Below are 18,479 nucleotides of genomic sequence, written 5' to 3'. Positions count from 1 at the left end.
AAGGAGTTCTTGCCAATTTGTTAAGTCCAAATGTCTGAAGGGATAAGTCTGCGTGGACAGACACACTTAAGGACAGGCTGTATACACTGAAGACAGCTCTAACCTTCCACCTGTGATTAGTCATGACACAATTACTCAACCTCTGAGTGTTAGATAAGCTTGCAGAGAGGCATAATATTGACAACTTTGACTTCTTCCATCTGGCTCATGTCTCGGTGCTATGATGATTTTCAAAATGTTTGAAATCTGCTTTAATGTGATCTTGATGTTTTTCCCAGCAGACCTTCACCGGCTTGACCACTGACTGCATCAAGTCCTATATATCTATATATATATATATAAGATATTTTTTGCTTAAATCTTTTTCAACTTTATAAAGGAATGTGCTTTGTACATGCAGCATCAACTACTAAGAGAACCACACTTATAACTTTGTGGTGTGGTGAATCCTTTTTAGTACAGTTTCCCCAGAAATTCCCATATAATATATGATCTGTATATGATCTGTATGATCTGTAGTTAACATGACTAAAAAAAAAACACAAAACATGGGATCAGCTGAAATCAAAACATGAAACCAGTTGCGAAAAGAATTAAATGCCAAGATGGAATATAGAAAATTTGAAAATTAAAATCTTATGCAGGTACATGTTTATGTGATTATGTTTATTTTGATTTCCATTAGGCACTGCATTATAACATAAGCTACTCTTCCTGCGGTGCCCATAAGTATTTTAAACAGTATTTCAATAACAAAAGATGCATACAGATCCATAACACCATTCACTACACAATAAAGCTAACACCGCTACCAGGACATACAGCCAACACCAACGCAAAACCTGTCAGAATGCATAAGAGAGCTGTGTATAATAATTTAATCTCTTAAATAATTGTGAAAAGGAATCACTTAACACTCAGTTCCCTAAAGTGGGATGCACAGCTCTCTGCATCCATGTCACATCTTCAAGAACAGAAATGGAAAAAAAAGCAATAACCAACATTCATACGCAGTGCTCTACACTATAATTTAAACATGTGATATTACTTTCTCAAGTAAAAAAAAAAACAAAAAAAAAACAATAAATTCCATGTTTGTGTGCATGCATGCACTCGTGTGTTTATGAGTGTGTGTGTGTGTGTGTGTGTGTGTGCCTATATATGACTGTGAATGTATAAGGGGGGGAAAAAAAGAAGAGGCATGGTGGGTGTGTTTGTGGAAGCTGCTGGCATGTGGTGAGTAGCCAGCAGCTTGTGACTGGGACGGAAGACAGGGCTGCTGTTTCAAAGCTCATAAAAACAACAAGATGCTCTGAGCAAATCACAAGATCTGCTCCGACTGGAAAAGACACAGAGGGAAATAGTGAAGTATCACACAATCCCAGCAAACTCTAATTAGCCTATGGTGTAAGTGCACTATTTTTGGATCATGATGAAAAAGGCTATAGGTATGGGAAGCACAGCAGTTGCATTTAAAACGGCTCTCACTGCGCCCCATGTCACTTCCATTCTCTTACATGATGTCGCCGGACGGATATTGAAATATTAGCTCTCTTTACTACATTAGTAGGCATCCTCTGGGATCAAGAATGTCCCTTAAAGACTGTACACCAAACAAGGTCAGACATGCTGTTAGACCCCCCCCTCCTCCTCCTCCTCCTCCTCCTCCTCCTCCTCCTCCTCCTCCTCCCAGGGTGTTCAACAAGAGCCCAGCTGCTGAGAGAGTAGGGCAGGAGGCGACCTGCTGAGCTTGGGGATCCTCTCGTCTCTCAACCTGGCGACTACATCGCTCGTGCAGTAACAGTTTCTTAATGGGGTAGGGGGTCACAGCAAGGGGGGCTGAGGGAGTGCAGAGCCCCCCTTCCCTCTCCTCAAATACCCACAGATGCACAGATTCACATGCATGCACATACTCACAAACACACACACACACACATACACACACAGTCATACTATCAGCAACACACTTTTCCCCCCCTCGGCTCCCTGCAGCGCCCTCCTGTCAGAGCACTCCAGAGGCACAGGCCTTAATTAAGCTTATGTATTAATGAGGAAGTTCAGCTGAGTGTCATTGCTTTGTTTCCCATAAATACAAATCGCTTACGTGAGCAGACACCCCTCCGTAATTCATTAAGATTCATTTCAAATGTCACTGTCTTATAAGAAGGTGCTCTTTGTACAGCAACATGTATCAGCGGAGATAATTTGTCTGTCATCCATTTTTCTTTTCTTTTTTTTTTTTTTCTGAGAATTCCCCAGGCTTTCCTTTCTGGTAATTTCTCATGTCTCGCTTGCTGCTGGCCGGCAGCGCTGCTGTTGGGTTTGGATGCAAAGATATATAAAAAAGCACTGTCAGTTAACCAAATATAAATGTCTAATTTGTAATTTGGTCAGTCACAAAGGAAGTAGCTCAGTATAATCTATTACATTCATTTTTGTGTTATACCATGTATCTATGCAATAATAATTGTTTTACATGGTGATATATGTCAAATGGAAGAAGCCACTTTGAATACTGTTAACATTTATCATTTTATCTCATATTTCATTCTGTTTGCTTGAGAAATGTATTTCAACTCAATTTTGCCACATAAATCAATTCAATGACATTAATGTTTTTAGGATAAGCCATTAGCCAGTTAAGATGCTGTGGCTGAGTGAGATAGAACGTCCTCGAAAACATTTTGGAAAAGCTGGTCAGTGGCGCCTGCCAGCTTGTTTCTGAAGAGATGGTCAGTTTGATTTGAAGGAGATTTACAAGGGACGTGGGAAAAAAAGAAAAAGAAAATCTGTTCATTTGGCTACAATTTGCTGTAATGTGATTGATAATGAATTCCCAATTTGTGTGGAGGTGATGCAGCCGAAATGTAACTGACACTAAAGTCAGTTTCTGGGTTGACAGGCAGTATCATGATGTTTAGCCATAAGCTTCATGGCAACAACTCTAACATGCATGTTCTTCATTTTCACCTAACACACATGCCGAATTCAATACAGCTGCTCTGCTGCGGCTATTGCATATAAACCTGCACTGCTCATACATAACACACACACACGCACACACACACTACATGCATGCACACACATGTACACCTCATATCTATTCTCTCCAGTGCTGCTGTTTGTTGTACAACCCCCTCCTCATCCTCCCTTCCCTAGTCACAGCTCACTGTCAACAGCGCAGGATTAGGAGCATTTGACTGGCCTGTTGCTAAGCAACAGTAACCATAGCAACCAATTCATTATGAAGACAGGGATGGGACAGGGAAAATGCATCAGGGAATGGGTTGATGGGTAAATGTTATACTGTAATTATTATTGTGTATTTTTTGTCTTATGTGCACTTGTGCCTTGAGACTGTCCTACTTTGCCATTTGTTTTGTGCTTGTGATGATACTGTGAATAAAGCTTGGAGGGGCATGAGAACTGATCAGACAGCAGTGGACATAAAGATGTATGATTAGAAAAAACAGAAATTTCTCAATTTCTAAGACACTGTACATGCACACAAAATGAAGACTGGAGTTTTCAGGAAGTTTCCATGGAGCCATCTGCTCACAGGTCAGTATATACACCCACATGAAAACCTCTGGATATCCCCAAGTTCTTAGTTTTAAGGCCAAAAGAAATTTTTACTCGATAATATCCTTACACCTTCTTCTACCATCCACATCTAATAATGTCTTATAGTGTGTTGTACATGAGTCGCGTGGTCCTCCATTTGATGAGGTTTAGTGTATAGGGCACCTGTTTCAACAAGCTTATCTGCCAAGTATTGTTGTTGTATTTGTGTCCGTGAACTTGTAGTAGGCCGTCTTGCAACTTGGAGTCAACAATAGATGACTCAGAAATAAGTGCATGTGATGAATCACCACTGGTCCTGAAAGTTGAAAAAGATCCGACAGTAACTGTGTTATGTGCTGGATGGCTCTGTTATTGATAGTCTTTTCTTTTTATTTGGAATGAACAACCCTAATCTGCTGAAAGTATTTGGATCTCTGAAACCATAAGAACAAAAGTTGCTACATTTTGCAGCTAGATTAGAAATCCCACCCACCACCAGTCTCAGGCAATGGAAATTATATCAACCAATTATGCCAGATGGTGGTGCTATAATAACATACTTATATTTTGGTCCATAATTCCTTAATTGCAAATACTAGCAATAAAATTATTTTTTCCCTGGTTCTAGACACATCTATCTCTAATGGATTTTTGGAAGATTGGATGAGCCAATGAGCTAAAAGAAATCCAAATAAATCAAGTCAAATATCCATATAAAAAAACTGCACTGTGTGACTAGGAGATCATCTGCTATTTTGAATTTTCTCCACAACAGTTTCTTCACTACTCCTCCTACAAATTTTGAGCAAGTGACATCAAATTTGGTACACAGCATATCTGGACCAAGCTGGGGAAAAGTAAATTTTTCTATTTTTGATATGCAATACTGTTTCCCTGAATTTTTGCTTTTAAAAATTTGAAAGGGAGGCTAATTAACTCATGACTGCATTAAGATATCACGCTGAAATTTAATACACCCATTCAAGGGTGTTAACAATAGTAATGTATACAACCATGTTGTGTTTTGTCATTAGGGGGCGCTACAAATGTGAAAAGAGTATATTACGTAACAGGTAAATGGACATACACGCTCTAGGTTCATGTCTCAATCAATGCACAAAATTTGGTTGTAACTGATTATAGTGGGCATGGCTTTTTACAACAATTCTTGTTCCACAGAAAATCATTAAAATTATACCGTAGGTCCTACAGAGCTTATTTTTTTCAGCCTATTCACTGAAATGTAAGAAAAATTTGCTACACTGCAGCCGATGACCAATTAGTACTTCATCATTCCAGATTTTTCAAAATATGCTAAATCGATCAACATCTGTATCTCCAAAATTGCTTGTTCGCATTCTACCGAAACTGACTCAGGCATTCTGCAGATGGCAGATCTTATGTGTTTCAAATGCTGTTCAGATCAGTCAAACGGTGAGTCAGCAGTCACACTCAGTGTCTTTACTGTATTTTGTACTGTAAGAACCACATTCTCTGTTTCACCAAATGTCACCAAAATATTTGACGATACTCCAAAAACCAGCAGAATGATGTGTGTTGTCTTCTCTGAATTTTATCACCAACAGCTTTTGGGTTGCGAATGTTTTAAGTTTAATCCAACAAAAATGCCACATGTGATGTCATTGCATCAGGCTGTAATAAGGCAGATGAAAAAGCCAAGTGTCCCAGCAGCAGCAGTCACTAAGTCACCTCCTATGGGGAGACACAGGTCCAGAGTTCGATTTTCCAGGTGACCAACAGAAAACCTTATGCATGTGGCATGTTTTTAGCCGCTTCTGGATTTTATCTTAATTCCAGACTATAACTAAAAAAAATATACAACAATAACTATGAATATGACTATATTTGTCTATTCAACTGTCTTACTTTCTCTTTCTCTCTCCTCCCCTCTCTCCCTCCTGCTCTACCTCTTGCTGGCTTCCTCCTCTCTCTCTGCCTTAATTGGTAGGACAGAGGTAGCCAGTCTTCACGTGGAGCGGACAGCTGTTACTTGTTCCCCAGCATATAAGCCCTGCTCCACACTCATTTTCCGCCTCACTGTTGAGAATGCTCCTTTCAACCAGCCACTGCTTCATTTGTTAGTCTGTTGCCTATATGTTTCCTTGCATCATTTTTGTTGCTTGACTTATCCTGTGCCTCTATTTTCCAGTTTCAGTGTGCAAAGAGCCAGCACTGTTTGTCTACCTGTACCCTCTTCATCTTCTGCCTCAGTTAACCTTAATCTTCTGTCTGTGCTGTAGAACAACTGACCATCAGCCTGCAGGCCACACCTGCCTGCTGGCTGCATACGCTCAGCGGGCTTGCAGGTTAACCTCGCTTGATCAGTGGCCTCCTAACTTAATTATGAGACTTCAGTGTTGGTGGTCTAAATTTCTAACTTGTTGTATATGTTTAAAAAATAAATAAATAATAATAATAAAAAAAAAAAAAACGTGGGCGTGGCTTATTTCAGCCTACAACATATTAAAATTACGCCATAGGCTCTGGAAAGCTGATTTTTTTTTTTTTTTCAGAACCCTCTGAAGTGAAAACTGTGGCTCCCTGCAACCTATAGTCAATTCAGATGTCTATCACTCTAGGTTTTTCAAAATACACCAAATCAGTTAATGTCTAAATTTCTAAAAGTCTGTCTAAGGCTACCAAAATTTACACTGATTGTTTAGATGTTACATATGACATGTTTCAAATATGTCCAAATGGGGTGCCAAATGGGGAGGCCACAGTGATATTGAACATCTTACTGTTCTTTATAGAAAACATTTTATATATTGCTTTTTTTTTTTTTTTTTTTATCAAACTCCACAAAAGCATTTGATAATACACCAGAAACCAACAGAATGATGTGTGATTTTTCAGAATTTTATCACCAACATTTTGACTGCTGGAAACGTTTGAAGTCTGGCACATGTGATATCACTGTCTCGAGTTCTAAGAAGGTGTGAAGAAAAACCGTGTCTGCCCTGTGGTGCAGGCAGCAGTCACCTTCTGTGGGTATACAAAGGTCTTGGGTTTGGATCCCCAGGAGGCCAAGTCCTGTTTGCCAACAATTTGGCAGTTTATATATCTGGCAATTTTTAAAGTTCTTCGGAAGGTCACTGGAAGTCAGAGACCGCCTTTTGTGGTTGGACACATTTCCAATTGCACTATATTCTTTATTTTATGTTTTATCTAACTGTAACTTAGCTTTGTTCTATGATTATAAAGAATAAAGCATAGTTAGTGACCCCTGAAGAAAACTTGGAAGGTAATAAATATCTTTAGTGGCAGACTCATGTTGTATTTATAAGGGGAAAGGATTGAAAACCCGCTAGCTGATATGATGGCAGCGATATGAGGTTGAAAATGCCCCAGAATAGTTTTGCTGTAAAGCATAACTTGTAGTAAAGGCCATTACATGGCACCTGTCCATGTTATCAAAGTATTCTTCTGAGGGAACCATGACTGAGCAAGCATCATGAAAAACTAACAGACTTATTCAACATTTATGTGGCCTGGTTGCATTGGAGGTTTTAAAAAAAAAAACATTTTCTCTGCATAGGTAATGCCTGCTTCCTAATGTTTGCTAGTTGCATAGCTATTGTGATGGGACGTGCCCACAGTGAAGGCGACACACTCAACCCTGTTACATTTAGATTAGATAGATAATAAATGTAACAATTGCTATTACGCTAGTCTAGTTACATTTGTGTCCGGATACACCAAATCGGAGCTCATCTGTGTCCACATATGTGTGTTCAGACTTTGACACTTCAATGCAACCTATCTGATTAGATGTATTTCTGCACAGATATATTCCACTATATATTTTGTCCAGATTGTGCCTACATGCTGTCCACACCTCACTGAGATCTGAACTCAATGCAAGCCAGGCCTCCTCCACATATGGTCTGGCTGATCGGATCCTAATGTGAGCAAGATACGATTTCGGAGTGCACAGATTTCACAGTTAATGCACCCTGGCCTCTGTTCCGTCGTCAAGCAGAACAGTTACCATGTCTGCATTGCACCACTGCACAGTTTCATTTTCAGTCATGTTGGACTGTTCAGTTTAAGACAGGAAGTACCTGAGATAAACTACAGTGAAGGCAGCAGTGGCACAGCGGGTCAGCAACACAAAGCCATACATGTGGTTGACCCCACTGATAACAAAAAGTGTCGTAAATACGGCACAAATCAGTGAAGATCTGCATCATTAAGCCATCAGATCAGCGCCATTCCACCGCGCCGATCACATGATTAGTCAACTGTGCTGAGAAAAGTGTGCAAGGCATGGTTTGTAATCATTCTTCTCCAAACCATGCCCAGGTGGAACTGAAACTGAACAGACTGTTCCCTATTCAACCAAACTGTGGAAAAGAGAACTTGGATTTTTTTGTATTTGTGTATTTGTATTTGTGTATTATGCTGCCTAGTTGATGGTGCTGTAGATTTTTAAAGAGGTCTTGATGTCCAGCGTGTCACTCTGTGTAGATTGGTGCATTTTTCTTTTGGCATCTAGATCAGTGTTCATCTGGGATTATGCCATAAAGCATTGTAACCACAGATCCAGTATATTAGTATACTTTGTTCCAAATAAAGAAAGCTGTGTCCAACATCCAAAAAACACACTGCTAGGTCAGGTGTTGGACAGCAAGACTACTTGAGTAAAAAAAGTTTAAAAAGTATCTACAAACTGAATTCTAAAATTATCTTGTAGGCTTCATAGCAGCGCAAATGACCCATCAGGACACCCAGATGTTAACAATTTTTTTACAATTTTTTTCAGTGCACAGAAATGACTCTTTGGCTGCCATTAGTTAATTACTTTATTTCTCACGTCACACACACACTCTGGTGGAATGGTATGCTGCGCCCTTATGGCCTTTCTTCATGAACAGTATGGCTACACTAGCATGTATGTGAATGTGGCTAAAAGGCTCATCTGCTTTACCCATGTAAGAACTGCACCTTGTGGATTCCAGTTCTCTGCATGTAAGTATGGCATTCTAATAAGCTAATCATTTGTCACTGAACAATCATCATTGTACTATATTGACAATTACAGCTATTTCTCTGGGTTATTTTTGCACACACACACACACACACACACACACACACACACACACACACACACACACACACACACACACACACACACACACACACACACACATACAGGTGCAAAGTAATATATGCAACAACTATGACTAACTATGATTAACATCAACCCACCTACAGAATAATTTGTACCTGCTCATCTCAAACAGTCCAGAAAGGTCCAGAAAGGCAAGTTGAAAAGAATTATTTGTTAAAGTGCCTCAGCTACATAAGATAAGGTGTTCAGGGAGATGAGGTAGATATAGGCCACAGTCCGGCCACTGAGCATCAGGGCTAACCTTAATGTGCCAACTGGCTCTTGAGCAATTTGATTCACAAAATCCTGGCTGGAATGCCAGGATCCCTGTCTCCTTGTGTACCCACTGGTGCGTTCAGATGGTTTATTAGTTCAGCTTCATCTTTAAGCCACACATAATGTTTCAACCCTATTCCCAACTGTTTACTTTACACCTGCAGAGATGATAAACGATTGGTTTTGCTATGGGGAAAAAAACTTTCATAGATAAGAGTGGGGGTGATCCAATCTGAGTTGTTCTGTTGTTCTTGGATTTATAGCCACCATTATTTTACCAATATAATGTTATATCAGAAGAGGCGAGGGCAAGCAAAGGGTTTTAATCAGACAGATGGAGCTTTGCTCTCTTTAGAGAGCAATAGCGTCAGACGTAGACTTTGTCACCACAACTCTACAACCGCAAGCCTCAAAAGTGGAGGTTTTAAGCAAGAGAGCTCTACAGCAATGTTAGCCATAAAACCTCTGTAAACTTTCTGTTGCAGTGCTAGTAGGAGTCATAGCTCTTTCAACTCCAATACGTGAGATATTTTAATTTTGCTGGACAGTTGGTTGGTCTTACCAGAGTCCAGATAACCTCATTATGCTGCAAGGTGAACTGAAGCCCTGCTGGAATGGATTACTGTAGAGAATGCAGACCCTAAAAGCTCCCCTTAAGATCCCCTTAAGTAAACCAATCAAATCAACAGTCCTTTAGAAAATAAGTAAAGAAAGTGTTTTGTTTTTTTTTAGTAAAAATATTATTCACTGCAGAAATGACCAGCGTAAAAAGGACTTACACCACAGATAAAATATGCAAACTCTTCCAATAGATATTTTACAGATTCGAATCCATAACAGCTTTACCAACTACAGCAACACCCCTACTTCATTGCTGACGTCACTAGACAACTGTTAAGAGTTGGGTGGCTGCTCTAATTGTAAAGGGTGTACTTTTGATCCCATCCTCTTTTCTCCTCCCCTATCTAGGAAGCACAGGAGTTGGTTTTTCCATCACCTGTGAACTCCCATTGCTACACTGTGCCTTCACTATCTGCTAATTCTCACAGGTACAGTCTCACACCTTACTCTGTGAACTCAATTAGCACCATACTGCATTCTTCTCCTCAGAGTTTATTTTTACCCTACAAAAACTAATTGATTTCATGTTCTAACTTGGCACAATGCACATTCTGTGTTCTTTTTTAACACATGCACTATCAGGTTAGTGCAGCTACCAAACATCACAAAGTTTTCTAGAAGCACCTAGGAGACCATAAGTTATTTATTGTGGAGACATTTTGTGAAGACATTTGGGTGGATATGACTATTGGAAAGATCTTTTGGGAGAAAATGTGATCATGCCTTAAGAAATTAAAAACAGCTGACCACTCCTTGCTGGCCTTGACCAAAAAAGTAAAATATTATCTATTGTTGGCCTCCAGCTATCAAAAAGACAGTTAAACAAGCATTAGAAGTACCCCGCCGTTCCAAAACACTGAGATAAGAGAATGGATAAGCTATGGATAGGAAATTGCTCAAATTCCACAAGCATAAATTGGAGATAACAAGGGCTGACCTCTCCTTTCATTCAGTCGGATTTAAAACGGCTTGGTTTGTTAATACAATAAAGCTAGAGTGAATACTCATTTCTACAAAATTCTATCACTCCACTCTCGCTCCCAGCCAAATAACCCTGGATAAGCACCTCGAAATTTGGATGAGGCCCTCAAATTTCTCAAACGGATTTAGTGGAAATTTGATTAGAAAATATTAAACAGACCTCAACACATCATACAGTTAAAATGAAAGGATGAAAAGGATACAAAGTAAGCCTAGGCTTCGGGCTATCAGACAATCTGGCTTCACATTTCTTGCCTTCTCCAATTCTTTCTTTTAGAAACATCCATCTACATCTGTCTTGTTTGTGCAGGCATATCTCCTCTCTGACTTAATGAATTCAGCAGCATGGGGTGTTCGTGGTTAGCGAGTCCATCCCGTTACCTAAAGATAGCAGGTTTGATCTCTTGACCAGCCGGTGTCTCCAACAGAGAGTTGTGTGTCCCCTCAATGTGACCTTGAGCAGGATACTATCACTCATTGTAAGTGAGAATACAAGCTAAATGCATAATACATGTTGTGATAGCTGACAAACTTTAAAATTAAATACGTAAGTACACAAACTCCGCCATGTAGTTTTCGATGTAGCCTACTAGATCTACTAACCTAAAAATGAGTTAAAGATAATACTTTTATCTGTTAATTTCTTCAGTTACAAATTAATACACAAAGCCTGTCCTCTGTTGTTTTAGAGAATGCTCTTATATCAAATTAAAGTGAAAAAACACAGTTTATTTCATATTATTTTTTTGTGATGTAGGACCTAAACAAATCCAGGGCTTAAAGCAAGAAACATTTCTGAGTCTGAGAAGCTGTCCAGGAGTATTTTGTGAATCTAAATGTTGCACACTTGGATGTAATAAATGGACTTCCAGGCGTGCATGGAATTTTTTTACGTTTCTTTACTTTCAACACACTGGAAAACACACAGACACACGCACATCAGCAACTTTGCTGCTAGCCGCAGGCTCTCTATACACTGAATAGCGCACTTGCACTCAACATTCACCCCGCAAAATACAAACATATTCCCCATATTCTGCACATTCACTCGTATTTTAGTCGGACAGCTATATTTCCTTAAACACATTATACACACATTATACATCTGCGTCGCTGTTTTCATACACTTTTATGCCACTTTAGCTTACCTGGAAAACACACAGACACACGCACATCAGCAACTTTGCTGCTAGCCGCAGGCTCTCTATACACTGAATAGGGAGCAGCCGCCCGCACCTTCTTAAAGGACCCCTAAGGACACCTGGCTGCCCAAAGTGCCTGTGTGAGCTTTGCTCATTGTAACCGTGCATTAATCAACTAAAATACTACTTTGACATGGCAGATGACAGAATATCAACCCACAAAATAATAAACTCAAATAATAAAAATAATGAAAAATAATACAGGGTGATGGGGGGGGTGCTCAGTCTCTCTTAAAATATGTCATGTGTCCCACACTCTCCCCTCCAAAATGAATGTCGTCCCGACATTATAGATTTCCCAAAGTCTTATGTCTTTAACCGGTGAGTCGTAGAGGTAGGTTATACGGGAGTCAGTCTTTAGAGATACTCTCTGTACAGCAACAGTCTTTGACATGACACGTATCTCCCTCTTCACGTCATGTGTCAGCAATAGATACCACTGGCCAGGTGATATCTGAAGTGCTACTCCGCTACTTATGCGGGCTATGCATCTCATACTGAAGGGTTTTGATCCTGCTTCTACCCCACAACCCATTACACAGACCCACATGTACTACTGTATGCCTCACACATATTCCAGTATCTTTCTAGGTGTTAGTAGTCTGAACTCTGGTACTTTACTTTTTAACAAAGATAAATCACTGCATGAATTTTCCAGTTTAACTGTAACCTTAAATGCTGCTATGAACTCTTTTTTAGCTTGTCACAACAATAAATTCAACATGTGACTATGAACTTGTGTCTTTAGCTTTGAACTGTAGCTATCACTTGTGTCTGTGTGTGACTGATGGCTGACCTAGTATGTCATAGGTGAGTGTCTCTGGGGGATTTCTTTTTCTAAAAGGATACTTTCTCATGGGAGGTGACAGCGGCTCAGGGTCCCCCTCATCTGGTTCATCAGATGACGTCTCCTGCTCAGAGTTTGGCTCGCCTGCTTCATCAGATGACGCCTCGGGCTCTGCATCTGCCGTGTCTCTGCTCTCCACCTCTAGCTCCATCCTGCCTTCATCATCCTCCTCTGGACACTCCTCTTTGTCACCATCTTGCTCCACTTCTTTAACAGCTGCTTGTGGCTGGAATTCCTCCGCCTCCACTCTCAGCTGGCTCCTGGCCTGGTCGAATGGCTCTGCTGGTCGCGTGGCAATGGCCCTCCAGTTACTTTCATCCTCCGAACTACTCTCCAGGTCTCGCTCCTTCTGTTTTGGATGTCTTTTCTTTTTCATATCTGTAACTGGGTTTCTCTTTCTCAGTTTCTTTTTCTCCTGCTTGTCTTCTTCCATAGGCAAGAAGTCGCATGGCAGTAGCAGGTTTCTGTGCAGAACTCGGGTCCTTCCTGGGCCTGTCTCAGGTTGTACTTCATAAACAGGGCTGTCCTGGTGCTTCCTCTTGGTCACCACATGGACTTGCTCCTCCCAGTAAGATCTGAGCTTTCCTGGTCCTCCTTTGTCTCTGAAGTTCCGCACCAATACTCTGCACCCTGGCTGTAGTTCTGCTCCGTATGTTTTCCGGTCATACTGTTTCTTGGCTCTATTTTGCCCCTTTTGTACGGTCTCTGATGCCAGCCTGTATGCCTCCTGCATCCTCTTTCTCCACTTGCTGGCATAGTCCTTCTGAGATGCGCTCTGGTCACATGGAGTCAGCCCAAACATTATGTCGACAGGGAGCTGGGGGTTTCTACCATAGAGAAGGTAATATGGGGCATAACCTGTCGCCTCGCTGCGCGTACAGTTATATGCATGTACAACCTTGGCCAAGGAACTCTTCCAATCTGATTTCGCTTCTGCAGTCAGGTTTCTAAGCATGGAAAGGAGTGTTCGATTGAACCTCTCTGCTTGACCATTTCCAGCTGCATGGTAGGGTGTTGTGCGTGAGCCTTGGATTCCACTGTATTCTTCCAGCTTTGAAAACAGCCTGTTTTCAAACTCTTTGCCCTGATCGTGATGCAACTTGGCCGGAAATCCAAACTTGAGCACAAAATCTCCAAAGATCTTTTCAGCGGCAGTTTTTGCTGACTTGTTGGTACATGCATAGGCCTGGGCGAAGCGCGTGAAGTGGTCTATCACAACCAAGATGTACTCATATCCTCCTTTACAGCTTTCCAGATGCAGGAAATCTATTGAGACCATCTCAAAGGGGTATGTGGTCACTATATTAACCAGTGGTGCTCTAGTGGGCTTGTTTGGACGCTTCCGTTTCAGGCAGCTACACACCTTGGTCACATAATGGTCGACATCTCTCTGCATATGAGGCCAATAGAATCGATCACGGATCAAGCTGAGTGTCCGCTCCACTCCGAGGTGCCCCATTTCCTCATGCAGCTCCCGGTAGATCAGCTGGTGGAATGTTTTAGGTAGCACCAACTGAGCTCGAGCCACTGACTTTCTATACAGGATACCATCCTCGTTGACAAACAGCTTGTTTCTCTCCCTTACAAGAACAGAGATGTCATCACGCCGGTCTCTTCCTCCCAGACGAGGCCACTGTCCTGTCATGACGTACTCTCTCACCTTGCCAATGACTGGATCATCAACTTGTGCTTTCTTAAGGGTCTCCATGGAGATTTCTGCCACTGGGGGTGCTACTCGTTCCTGCGCTACATCAGTACATGCTGCAGTGATAGTGGCTGGACACATCCAGGGCTCATGTTCGAGGGACTCAAGTTGGAGTGCCTGTGTGACAGTTGTTATCACTTCTGGCTCCATTCCATCTGAGCATGTGCGCATGTACTGCTCCATGTCAAGCGGCATTCGTGACAAGCCATCTGCATCTCCATTCACTTTCCCGGGCCGATACTTGATTGAGAACTTAAAGTCCGCCAACTCAGCAATCCACCGGTGTGTTGTGGCGTTCAGCTTCGCTGTGGTCAAGACGTAAGTCAGAGGGTTATTGTCAGTGTACACCGTGAATGAAGGTGCATAGTACAAATACTCACGAAACCTTTCACAGATTGCCCACTTCATTGCTAAAAACTCTAATTTGCCAGAATGGAGGTGGTAATTCTTTTCTGGAGCAGTTAGTGTTCTCGACCCATAACCGATGACAACCAGCTTGCCTTGTTGTCTCTGGTACAGAACTGCACCCAGCCCCTCCTGAGAGGCATCACAGTGCAACACAAACGGCTTCTCAAAGTCGGGGTAACCTAGGAGTGGTGGACGTAACAGGTACTCTAGAAGCTGGCAGAGCACTTCCTGGTGTTGTCCTGTCCAGGTGATTGGCTGGCTAGAGGATAGCTGATCTGACCTTTTGTGTTTCCCCTTGCTCTTCCTTGCACTTGATACTTGGGCCTTGCTCCCTGGAGTTTTCTCAGTGGTTAACAGACTGTACAGTGGCTTGGCAGTGCGTGAGAAGTTTGGAATGTATGGGCGGTAGTATGACAGGAACCCTAACATTTTCCTCAAGTCTCCCACAGTCTCAGGTTTGCGGTCTTTGAGTGCTTGTACTGGTGCTATCTCAGCAGGATCCATGCAGTAGCCGTCTTTGGATACAATCTTCCCCAGGAATTTCACTTTGTCTTTAAACACTTCACATTTTTTTGCTGTCAGTTTTACTCCATGTGTTTGATAGCGACGTAACACCTCTCTCATATCACGTAGATGGTCCTCAAACGTCCTGCTGTGGACAAGATTGTCATCCAGATAAGGCTGAGATGTCTCATCTCGCAACCCTGCAAGGCATTCCTCCATACTGCGCTGAAATTCTGCTGGAGCCGAGGACAGGCCGAAAGGGATCCGCACCCACTCATATAAACCCCAAGGTGTTATGAAGGCTGTGAGTGGTCTGCTACTCTCCTCCAGGAAACCCTGATGATACGCCTTGCCCTGGTCCAGTACAGAAAACCACACACTTCCACTCAGGCTGTTCAGCATATCCTGCACTCGGGGGATGGGGTGGCGGTCAGGGATGGATTTTTGATTCAGTTCACGATAATCCACACATAAACGCAAACTCCCATCCTTCTTGCGCACGCAGACTATTGGTGATGAGTATGGGGACCGGGATTTTTGAATCCATCCTCTGTTCAGCAGGTCCTCCAAATACTCCTTCACCTCCTTGTGGAGCGGCTTGGGTACTGAGGTGTAGGTGCGTCTTACTGGAGTTGTGTCACTTAGCCTGATTTTCAACTGTAAAGATGGAATGCATCCCACATCATTCTCATCTTTTGAAAATGCTGCACATTCTTCTCTGAGCATCTGCCTCACCTTTTGCTGCTGGTCTGGAGTCAGATGATTAACTGACACTGGAGGGTCCCATGAATCATGTGTGCACGTGTCCAACTGTCTGTGTTCCTCTTTGTGCTTTTCAGGGGTGCTGGCTATGTCGGCTGTGGGTTCACCCTCAGTGGATGTTTTGGTGGTGTTTTCACTAATACTAGCTGGTCTTACATCCACTGGATAAATAGCCTTCACTTGCTGGAGCTGTCCCAGCACTGTGCGAGGGGTGAGAGTAATGTCATGGTTGCTATCATTAGTGACCGGAATAGTCACCCGAGACCAGTTTCCCTTCTGCAGGCATATGGCGGTTTCCTGAATATTCAATCCCTCTGGCCATTTTGGAACGTCCTCCGGTTCAAAAAGGACTTCCTGTTTTGTGGAAAGGGGACCTGTCCTCACATTGCACTTAACCTCCTTGGTCTGCCCTGCAGGGATTATTGTCTTTAATCTTCCTACTTTTACCACACCCTCTTTGTCATTCTGGTCACAGCTCTGCACTATGTGAATCAGCACATTTGCTTTTTTACAGTCAATAGAGAAAGCGTCTCTTACCACAGCAGGTGTAACCTCTGGGTGCTGTTCCATTCCATTCATCACCAGATGCTCAATCACATTGTAGCCAATAATTGGTGGCTCTGCTACACCTGGCTCATTGGAGACCAGCACTGGTACTGTTAGCTCTGGCTGTGGGCTTCTTTTTGATCCAAGCTTGAACTTTAGCTCGACCCAGCCAGCAAAAGGTATGACTGTCTGGTTTGCTGCTCGGCCAACAAGTGTCTCATCCTCACTCAGGAGTTCATCCAAGCTCCGTAACCGGATGTGTGGGAAACAGGACTTTCTCCAGCTTTCATTAATGATTGTGACCTGTGAACCTGTATCCCACAATGCTTGTGTTGCTACTCCCTCAAAAAAACAATCCACCATGCACTTCTTACCGATGAGGGCTTTCAGCTTGGCTTGGCGACGTAAAGAGAGATGACTGGCATAGGTAACACCCACAATCTGTTCAGCCTTCTCACTTTTCTCTAACTCCGCCTCCAGCTGCCTGATTCTCTCACACAGAAGCTCATGCACCTTGTCATCTGGTTCAGCTTGGCTTGAGGCTGATGATTTTGGGGGTGCAACAGCCTGAATTGTCACCTTCATGCCCTCAGGTTTCCCAGCCAGCTTCCTTTGTCCTCTGCAGCCCCTTGAGAAGTGCCCAGACAGTCCACATTTAAAACAATGTTCACACTGGTCACCTGTTCCCTGCTCCTGGCACACTTTGCATCCTCTCTTAACACTCGTTCTCACTTGGTGGGTGGGGCCTGGAGAGTTAGCAATGCTTTTCCTTATCTCAGCCATTTCTTCACTCAACAACCTGACGGTTTCATAAAGGTTGGAGTCTCTTGAACTGGTGACAGCAGGTGTTTTACGACTCTTAGGCTTCACAACTTCAGCTGACTGTTCTTGAACACCCACCCTGGCTTCGGCTGTACACTGATTCTGCTGACTGGTCTGCATTTCTGTCTGCATTTCATTTACTTTAGGGACTCTGCTGCTTGCGTTTTTTCTTTGTTTGGATTGTCTTTCTGATTCAACACTAGCTGCTTCATTCATTCTGTCGATGAGTACTTCATCTGTCACTCTCTGATCATCAAGGTAAGGCTTTAGCTGAAACTTAATATGATCACTTAACAGCCCAGTACCCACTGACCTCAAGAATTTCTTCTGGATGAGCTCGGGACTGTACTGTTCATCGGATCCCACTTCTCTTGAAGCAAGCAACAGCCTCTCTTTTAACTCAATTGCTCTGAAGAGGAAGTTTTGAGGGGACTCACGACTGTCTTGTGTGATGTTTACTAGTTTGTGATACAGGTCTGTAGAACTGTCCTCTTTGAAATGGCCCTTTAATATGGTCTTCAACTGGGAAAGGGTCAGGTCACTTTTAATCTCCAGCATATCACGAATACTCAAACCTGGACTGATTGACTTGATCACAGCTTCCACCACTTCAGCCTCACTGTGTCCTTTATTTAAGCCTCTCTCAATCTGATGCATCAGGTTTGTATAGGAGAGTCTGTCTTTTTGTCCCTTCTCCCCAATTTGACCACAGATCTTGAATTCTCTCCTTATTGTTACTTCCGGGAGCCGATTCACTGCTGTAGGCATCACATTCTGTGGGGTTGAGGCTTGGCTTAACGATGCCTTGTTCACTTTTTCACTCAGCCGCCTCACTTCATCCTGCAGAGCTTGGCTATTTAGCTGGAGCTGTGAATATTTTTCTGCTAAGCTACTTTCTTCAGCTGTGTTTTCGCTGGTTGGTGCTGTGCTTTCTGTATTTACTTCATTGTCCTTATTTTCTGTAATTTGCTCCACTCGTTTCAATACTGTCATCAGATGATGCATTGCAACATCCTGTTCCTCATCATTAATCACACTGTCCATAGATTCTGTGATTTTTCTGATTAACGCTCGCCTTGTGATGACATTTCCACTCGGGATTTTAGC

At 42.4% G+C, this 18,479-nt stretch overlaps 1 protein-coding gene across 2 annotated transcripts in view; it reads right to left on the bottom strand.

Annotated features, from left to right (window-relative positions):
* The window catches only part of gnaz (guanine nucleotide binding protein (G protein), alpha z polypeptide), a 43,568-nt gene that overhangs the window by 3,767 nt on the left and 21,322 nt on the right, over positions 1 to 18,479 (bottom strand). The window lies entirely within an intron of this gene.

Source organism: Myripristis murdjan, chromosome 12, assembly GCF_902150065.1.
Source record: "Myripristis murdjan chromosome 12, fMyrMur1.1, whole genome shotgun sequence".
Lineage (NCBI taxonomy): Eukaryota > Metazoa > Chordata > Actinopteri > Holocentriformes > Holocentridae > Myripristis > Myripristis murdjan.
The sequence above is the reverse complement of the archived record's forward strand: the minus strand, read 5'-3'. Positions and strand labels throughout refer to the sequence as shown.